Genomic DNA, 7500 nt, shown 5'->3' with positions numbered 1-7500 from the left:
CGAAGGGACCAAAAGGTCCATAAACAATTTAGCTCAAAAAGGAAGAAGATCCTCATGGGACAGACAAGGCTATTGAAGTGAATTGGAGGAAGAGAGACAGGGATGAAAGAGATGGAGGGGGGGGGGGTGGAAGGAGGGAGGGGGAGAGGTTGACAGAGGGATGGAGGGAGGGGGAGAGGTTGACAGAGGGAAGGAGGGAGGGGGAGAGGCCTGAAAAGGCAGAGTTGGTTTGAGTAGTGGAGTCCCAGTGATGGGAGAGAGAAAGGAGGAGGAAGGATAAGGGAGAGGGAGAGAGAAAGAGAGAGGGGGGAAAAGAGAGACAGAGGTGGAGAGAGGGATGGAGAGAGGAAGAGGGGGATGGAGAGCGGAAGAGAGGGATGGAGAGAGGGATGGAGAGATGGAGAGATGAAGAGGGGGATGGAGAGAGGAAGAGAGGGATGGAGAGAGGAAGAGAGGGATGGAGAGAGGAAGAGAGGGATGGAGAGAGGAAGAGAGGGATGGAGAGAGGAAGAGGGGGATGGAGAGATGAAGAGAGGGATGGAGAGATGAAGAGAGGGATGGAGAGAGGAAGAGGAGGATGGAGAGATGAAGAGAGGGATGGAGAGAGGAAGAGAGGGATGGAGAGATGAAGAGAGGGATGGAGAGAGGAAGAGGGGGATGGAGAGATGAAGAGGGGGATGGAGAGAGGTGAGAGAGAGAGAGAGAGAGAGAGAGAGAGAGAGGGGGAGAGAGATAGAGGGAGAGAGAGAGAGAGATAGAGGGAGAGAGGGAGAGATAGATAGAGAGAGGGAGAGGGAGATAACGAGGGAGATAGAGGGAGCAGTAAAAATATGTTTTTTCCTACCCATGGTATATGGTCTGATATACCACGGCTGTCAGCCAATCAAAATTCAGGGCTGGAAACACACAGTTCATAATGAAATTTGAATGACAAAAAAATAAACAATATAAAATATAATATACAGGCAATGGCACTACAAGAAGCCCCTGGATTAAGACATAGTTACCACAGCCACAAAGTCATAAGCCCCACCCATTTCTACAGTTTATCTTCTTAAAATCGTATTTTAAACCTAACCTTAACCCTAACCTTAACCAAACTGCTAACCTTATGCCTAACCTTAAATTAAGACCAAAAAAAGCTCAATTTTGTTTTGATTATGTTTTACGGTTTGACTTTGTGACTATGGTAACTAGTGACTGCCCAGAGACAAAACACAGACAGCAACAGAAGAATAGAGGGTGGAGAGAGACACCAGACCAGACACTGAGACAGCAACAGAAGAGTAGGGGGTGGAGAGAGACACCAGACCAGACACTGAGACAGCAACAGAAGAGTAGGGGGTGGAGAGAGACACCAGACCAGACACTGAGACAGCAACAGAAGAGTAGGGGGTGGAGAGAGACACCAGACCAGACACTGAGACAGCAACAGAAGAGTAGGGGGTGGAGAGAGACACCAGACCAGACACTGAGACAGCAACAGAAGAGTAGGGGGTGGAGAGAGACACCAGACCAGACACTGAGACAGCAACAGAAGAGTAGGGGGTGGAGAGAGACACCAGACCAGACACTGAGACAGCAACAGAGGAATAGGGGGTGGTGAGAGACACCAGACCAGACACTAAGACAGCAACAGAGGAATAGGGGGTGGAGAGAGACACCAGACCAGACACTGAGACAGCAACAGAAGAGTAGGGGGTGGAGAGAGACACCAGATCAGACACTGAGACAGCAACAGAAGAGTAGGGGGTGGAGAGAGACACCAGACCAGACACTGAGACAGCAACAGAAGAGTAGGGGGTGGAGAGAGACACCAGACCAGACACTGAGACAGCAACAGAAGAGTAGGGGGTGGAGAGAGACACCAGACCAGACACTGAGACAGCAACAGAAGAGTAGATGATGGAGAGGGACACCAGACCAGACACCGAGACAGCAACAGAAGAATAGGGGGTGGAGAGAGACACCAGATCAGACACTGAGACAGCAACAGAAGAGTAGATAATGGAGAGAGACACCAGATCAGACACTGAGACAGCAACAGAAGAGTAGATGATGGAGAGAGACACCAGACCAGACACTGAGACAGCAACAGAAGAATAGGGGGTGGAGAGAGACACCAGACCAGACACTGAGACAGCAACAGAAGAATAGGGGGTGGAGAGAGACACCAGAAGAACAGAACAGGCCATAACAGAAGAATAACCCTATTACCGGGGCTGAGTCACTGGCTTACTGGTGCTCTTTCATGTTGTCCCTAGGAGGGGTGCGTCACTTGAGTGGGTTTAGTCACTGATGTGATCTTCCTGTCTGGGTTGGCGCCCCCCCTTGGGTGGTGCCGTGGCGGAGATCTTTGTGGGCTATACTCGGCCTTGTCTCAGGATGGTAAGTTGGTGGTTGAAGAAATCCCTCTGGTGGTGTGGGGGCTGTGCTTCGGCAAAGTGGGTGGGGGTATCATCGGATGGGGCCACAGTGTCTCCTGACCCCTCCTGTCCCAGACCTATTATTTGACCATGCTGTATCACCTACAGCTGCTGTATGGAGTCTAATTACTGCACAGTTTGTGTGTGTGTGTGTGTGTGTGTGTGTGTGTGTGTGTGTGTGTGTGTGTGTGTGTGTGTGTGTGTGTGTGTGTGTGTGTGTGTGTGTGTGTGTGTGTGTGTGTGTGTGTGTGTGTGTGTGTGTATGGGAGAGAGATAGAGGGTGTTTGGGTACTGTGGGATTCTTTCATCAGTTTGGCTCATTGGACAGGTCAGAGTCAATGTTTGAAGTTGTTGAGTTATTTTTGCCAATAGACTGTAGATGTATGTGCTCCAGAGTAGAGAGCCACAGTAGCAACTATAGTTGAGTACTGACCGTGTCTGCTGTGGCAGGTGGGAAGGTGCAAATTACCTGAAAAATATATCATCTCTCAATGTTCATTTTAAAGTGCACCAAATGCATTTATTAGGCTAGTTTAAAGGCCTTCTCTATTTTTGCCAAGGGAGAATGACCCCGGACCCCCCTACTGGCTTTGGGCCCCAAATGTCTTAAAATCCTGCAAACGCCCCTGGTTGTGTCCAAAAGTAATGATCAGAGCAGAAAGAGATTCAGATGACCTCAGAGAATAGATGAGCTGTACTCCCAAACTCCATAGATAACCTCTCTCCATAGAGGTTGTGTCCCAAATGGCACCCCATTCCCTTTATAGTGAACAGAGGAATATTACAATGTATTCTAGAACAATACTCTCACTATTCTAGAACAATACTCTCACTATTCTAGAACAATACTGTCACTATTCTAGAACAATACTGTCACTATTCTAGAACAATACTGTCACTATTCTAGAACAATACTGTCACTATTCTAGAACAATACTCTCACTATTCTAGAACAATACTGTCACTATTCTAGAACAACCTGTCACTATTCTAGAATAATACTCTCACTATTCTAGAACAATACTGTCACTATTCTAGAACAATACTGTCACTATTCTAGAACAATACTGTCACTATTCTAGAACAATACTCTCACTATTCTAGAACAATACTCTCACTATTCTAGAACAATACTGTCACTATTCTAGAACAATACTGTCACTATTCTAGAATAATACTCTCACTATTCTAGAACAATACTGTCACTATTCTAGAACAATACTGTCACTATTCTAGAACAATACTGTCACTATTCTAGAACAATACTGTCTCTATTCTAGAACAATACTCTCACTATTGTAGAACAATACTGTCACTATTCTAGAACAATACTGTCACTATTCTAGAACAATACTGTCACTATTCTAGAACAATACTGTCACTATTCTAGAACAATACTGTCACTATTCTAGAACAATACTGTCACTATTCTAGAACAATACTGTCACTATTCTAGAACAACCTGTCACTATTCTAGAACAATACTGTCACTATTCTAGAACAATACTGTCACTATTCTAGAACAATACTGTCACTATTCTAGAACAATACTGTCACTATTCTAGAACAATACTCTCACTATTCTAGAACAATACTCTCACTATTCTAGAACAATACTGTCACTATTCTAGAACAATACTGTCACTATTCTAGAACAATACTGTCACTATTCTAGAACAATACTGTCACTATTCTAGAACAACCTGTCACTATTCTAGAACAATACTGTCACTATTCTAGAACAATACTGTCACTATTCTAGAACAATACTGTCACTATTCTAGAACAATACTGTCACTATTCTAGAACAATACTCTCACTATTCTAGAACAATACTCTCACTATTCTAGAACAATACTGTCACTATTCTAGAACAATACTGTCACTATTCTAGAACAATACTCTCACTATTCTAGAACAATACTGTCACTATTCTAGAACAATACTGTCACTATTCTAGAACAATACTGTCACTATTCTAGAACAATACTGTCTCTATTCTAGAACAATACTCTCACTATTGTAGAACAATACTGTCACTATTCTAGAACAATACTGTCACTATTCTAGAACAATACTGTCACTATTGTAGAACAATACTGTCACTATTCTAGAACAATACTGTCACTATTCTAGAACAATACTGTCACTATTCTAGAACAATACTCTCACTATTCTAGAACAACCTGTCACTATTCTAGAACAATAATGTCACTATTCTAGAACAATACTGTCACTATTCTAGAACAATACTGTCACTATTCTAGAACAATACTGTCACTATTCTAGAACAATACTCTCACTATTGTAGAACAATACTGTCACTATTCTAGAACAATACTGTCACTATTCTAGAACAATACTGTCACTATTCTAGAACAATACTGTCTCTATTCTAGAACAATACTCTCACTATTCTAGAAAATAAAAGGAGAATAGAAGATGATGGATTGAAAAAGGTTCCCAGTGTCATTCTCATTCTTGTCATCAACGGTGATCATCGATGACATCACTGTGACATCACTGAATCTCATATGACCTTGACAAGCTGTCTGTCACAGTTAACACACAAAATACAGTTTGATTCCAATTTACAGCCTTTCTTCATTCCCTGTCTAATGCATCTGTTTATGGTTGTGTGCAGGTGGAAATAAGGCCGTTGTTATTCACCCTCTCCTCGTTCTCTTGCCTGTCATGACCACAGATTCAATTTGTAGGCCTCCCAGCAGAGACAGAGGTGGGGGGAGAGATAGAGGACAGGGATAGAGAGAGATAGAGAGAGAGACAGAGAGAGAGAGAGACACACAGAGAGAGAGAGAGACACAGAGAGAGAGAGAGAGAGGACAGAGAGAGAGAGAGAGAGACACAGAGAGAAAGAAAGAGAGAGAGAGAGAGAGAGAGAGAGAGAGAGAGAGAGAGAGAGAGAGAGAGAGAGAGAGAGAGAGAGAGAGAGAGAGAGAGACGGAGGTGTTAATGTCTGTTGAATGAGCCTCCTAGAGTCAGAGATTGGGGATGCCAGCCCGTGTGTGTTAGGGTTGAATGAGTCTCCATGACGGTGCCGCGTTGAAAGTCACTGAGCTCTTCAGTAAGGCCACTCTACTGCCAATGTTTGTCTATGGAGATTGCATGGCGGTGTGCTTGATTTTATACTCCTGTCAGCAACGGGTGTGGCTAAAATAGCCAAATCCACTCATTTAATGGGGTGTCCACATACTTTAGTATATATTGTGTATCTAATGTACTGTATGCCAACACAGCCAACACAACCATCCAACAGTTGTTGAAAGAATCGGTGTCAGCTGGTCCCCTCTGTCAGCTGGTCCCCTCTGTCAGCTGGCCCCCTCTGGTCCTCTCTGCCAGCTGGTCCCCTCTGTCAGCTGGTCCCCTCTGTCAGCTGGCCCCCTCTGGTCCCCTCTGTCAGCTGGTCCCCTGTGTCAGCTGGTCCCCTCTGTCAGCTGGCCCCCTCTGTCAGCTGGCCCCCTCTGGTCCCCTCTGTCAGCTGGTCCCCTCTGTCAGCTGGTCCCCTCTGTCAGCTGGTCCCCTCTGGTCCCCTCTGTCAGCTGGTCCCCTCTGTCAGCTGGTCCCCTCTGGTCATAGTTGATTGTATTTGGTCCCTGTTAAGGACAGTTTGTGGACAAAACGACCCAACTACAAGTAGTAATACAGGGGAGCCTTACTTTAGGTTAAAGGTCAGGGACGTCCTGTTGTTGTCTTGGGGCTCTGGAGCGGAGTAACCTGGAGAAATAAGAGAGGAAGAATATTTTAGTATTCTCCTCCGCCCTCTCCATCATCCGCTCCTGTCATCCTCATCTTTCTCTTCATCCATCTCTTGAGTGGGCATCCCTCGTTCTCTCATCTGTCTCTCTCTCTCTATTGATATATTGAGTGGGCCTCCCTCGTTCTCTCATCTGTCTCTCTCTCTATTGATATCTTGAGTGGGCATCCCTCGTTCTCACATCTGTCTCTATCTGTGTATTGATCTCAGTTACAAAATTACCATCACAAACACAAGCACACACACAGACAGACACAAAGACAGACAGACACAGACACGAACACACACAGACAGACACAAAGACAGACAGACAGACACAGACACAAACACACACATACAGACACAAAGACAGACAGACAGACACAGACACAAACACACACATACAGACACAAAGACAGACAGACAGACACAGACACAAACACACACAGACAGACACAGACACGAACGCACACACACAGACAGACACAGACACGAACACACACAGACACATACACAGACAGACAGACAGACACAAGACACACAGACATAATGGCATCATGACCCAGGATGCATTAGTCAACAAACATCATCATTAATGTGACATTCCACTAATGTGCCACAGTAAATCACTGTAGCTGTGTGTTTAACCCCCAGACAGACTCCATTATGGCCTCTGAAACCCAGAGGCCTTTCAACAGCACAAATCACCATCATGTTCTGATGTTCACTGCTCTACAGGCTCTGTATCTTAATTAGGCCTGCAGCTGTGTGTGTGTGTGTGTGTGTGTGTGTGTGTGTGTGTGTGTGTGTGTGTGTGTGTGTGTGTGTGTGTGTGTGTGTGTGTGTGTGTGTATGTGTGTGTGTGTGTGTGTGTGTGTGTGTGTGTGTGTGTGTGTGTGTGTGTGTGTGTGTGTGTGTGTGTTAGTTAGCCTTGGTACTAATAACTGTTAACACCATAGTGCTACACCCCCTGTGGTCAAAATAACACCCCTATATAGGGGATAGAGAGAGGGAGAGAGAGGGGAATTTAGGGGATATATAGAGAGAGAGGAGAAGATAGGGCAGAGATGTAGGGGACATGGAGAGAGAGAAGGAGAGAGGGAGGAGATGTAGGGGACATGGAGAGAGAGAAGGAGAGAGGGAGATGTAGGGGACATGAAGAGAGAGAAGGAGAGAGGGAGGAGATGTAGGGGACATGGAGAGAGAGAAGGAGAGAGGGAGGAGATGTAGGGGATATGACGAGAGAAAGGAGAGAGAGAGGAGATGTAGGGCAGAGGGAGAGAGAGAAGTAGAGAGGGAGGAGATGAAGGGGACGTGGAG

At 45.4% G+C, this 7500-nt stretch overlaps 1 protein-coding gene across 1 annotated transcript in view; it reads right to left on the bottom strand.

The window, feature by feature from the left end:
- Positions 1-7500, bottom strand: part of LOC110513544 (protein ELFN1) — a 173045-nt gene that overhangs the window by 55594 nt on the left and 109951 nt on the right. Inside the window, exon 2 of the mRNA XM_036948755.1 lies at positions 6104-6161. The gene's annotated coding sequence lies outside the window, so the exon portion shown is untranslated. The remainder of the gene's footprint in view (positions 1-6103; positions 6162-7500) is intronic.

This window comes from Oncorhynchus mykiss, chromosome 17 (genome assembly GCF_013265735.2).
Source record: "Oncorhynchus mykiss isolate Arlee chromosome 17, USDA_OmykA_1.1, whole genome shotgun sequence".
In the NCBI taxonomy this organism is placed as follows: Eukaryota; Metazoa; Chordata; class Actinopteri; order Salmoniformes; family Salmonidae; genus Oncorhynchus; species Oncorhynchus mykiss.
Note: the sequence above shows the minus strand (reverse complement) of the source record. Positions and strands in the feature narration are given on the sequence as shown.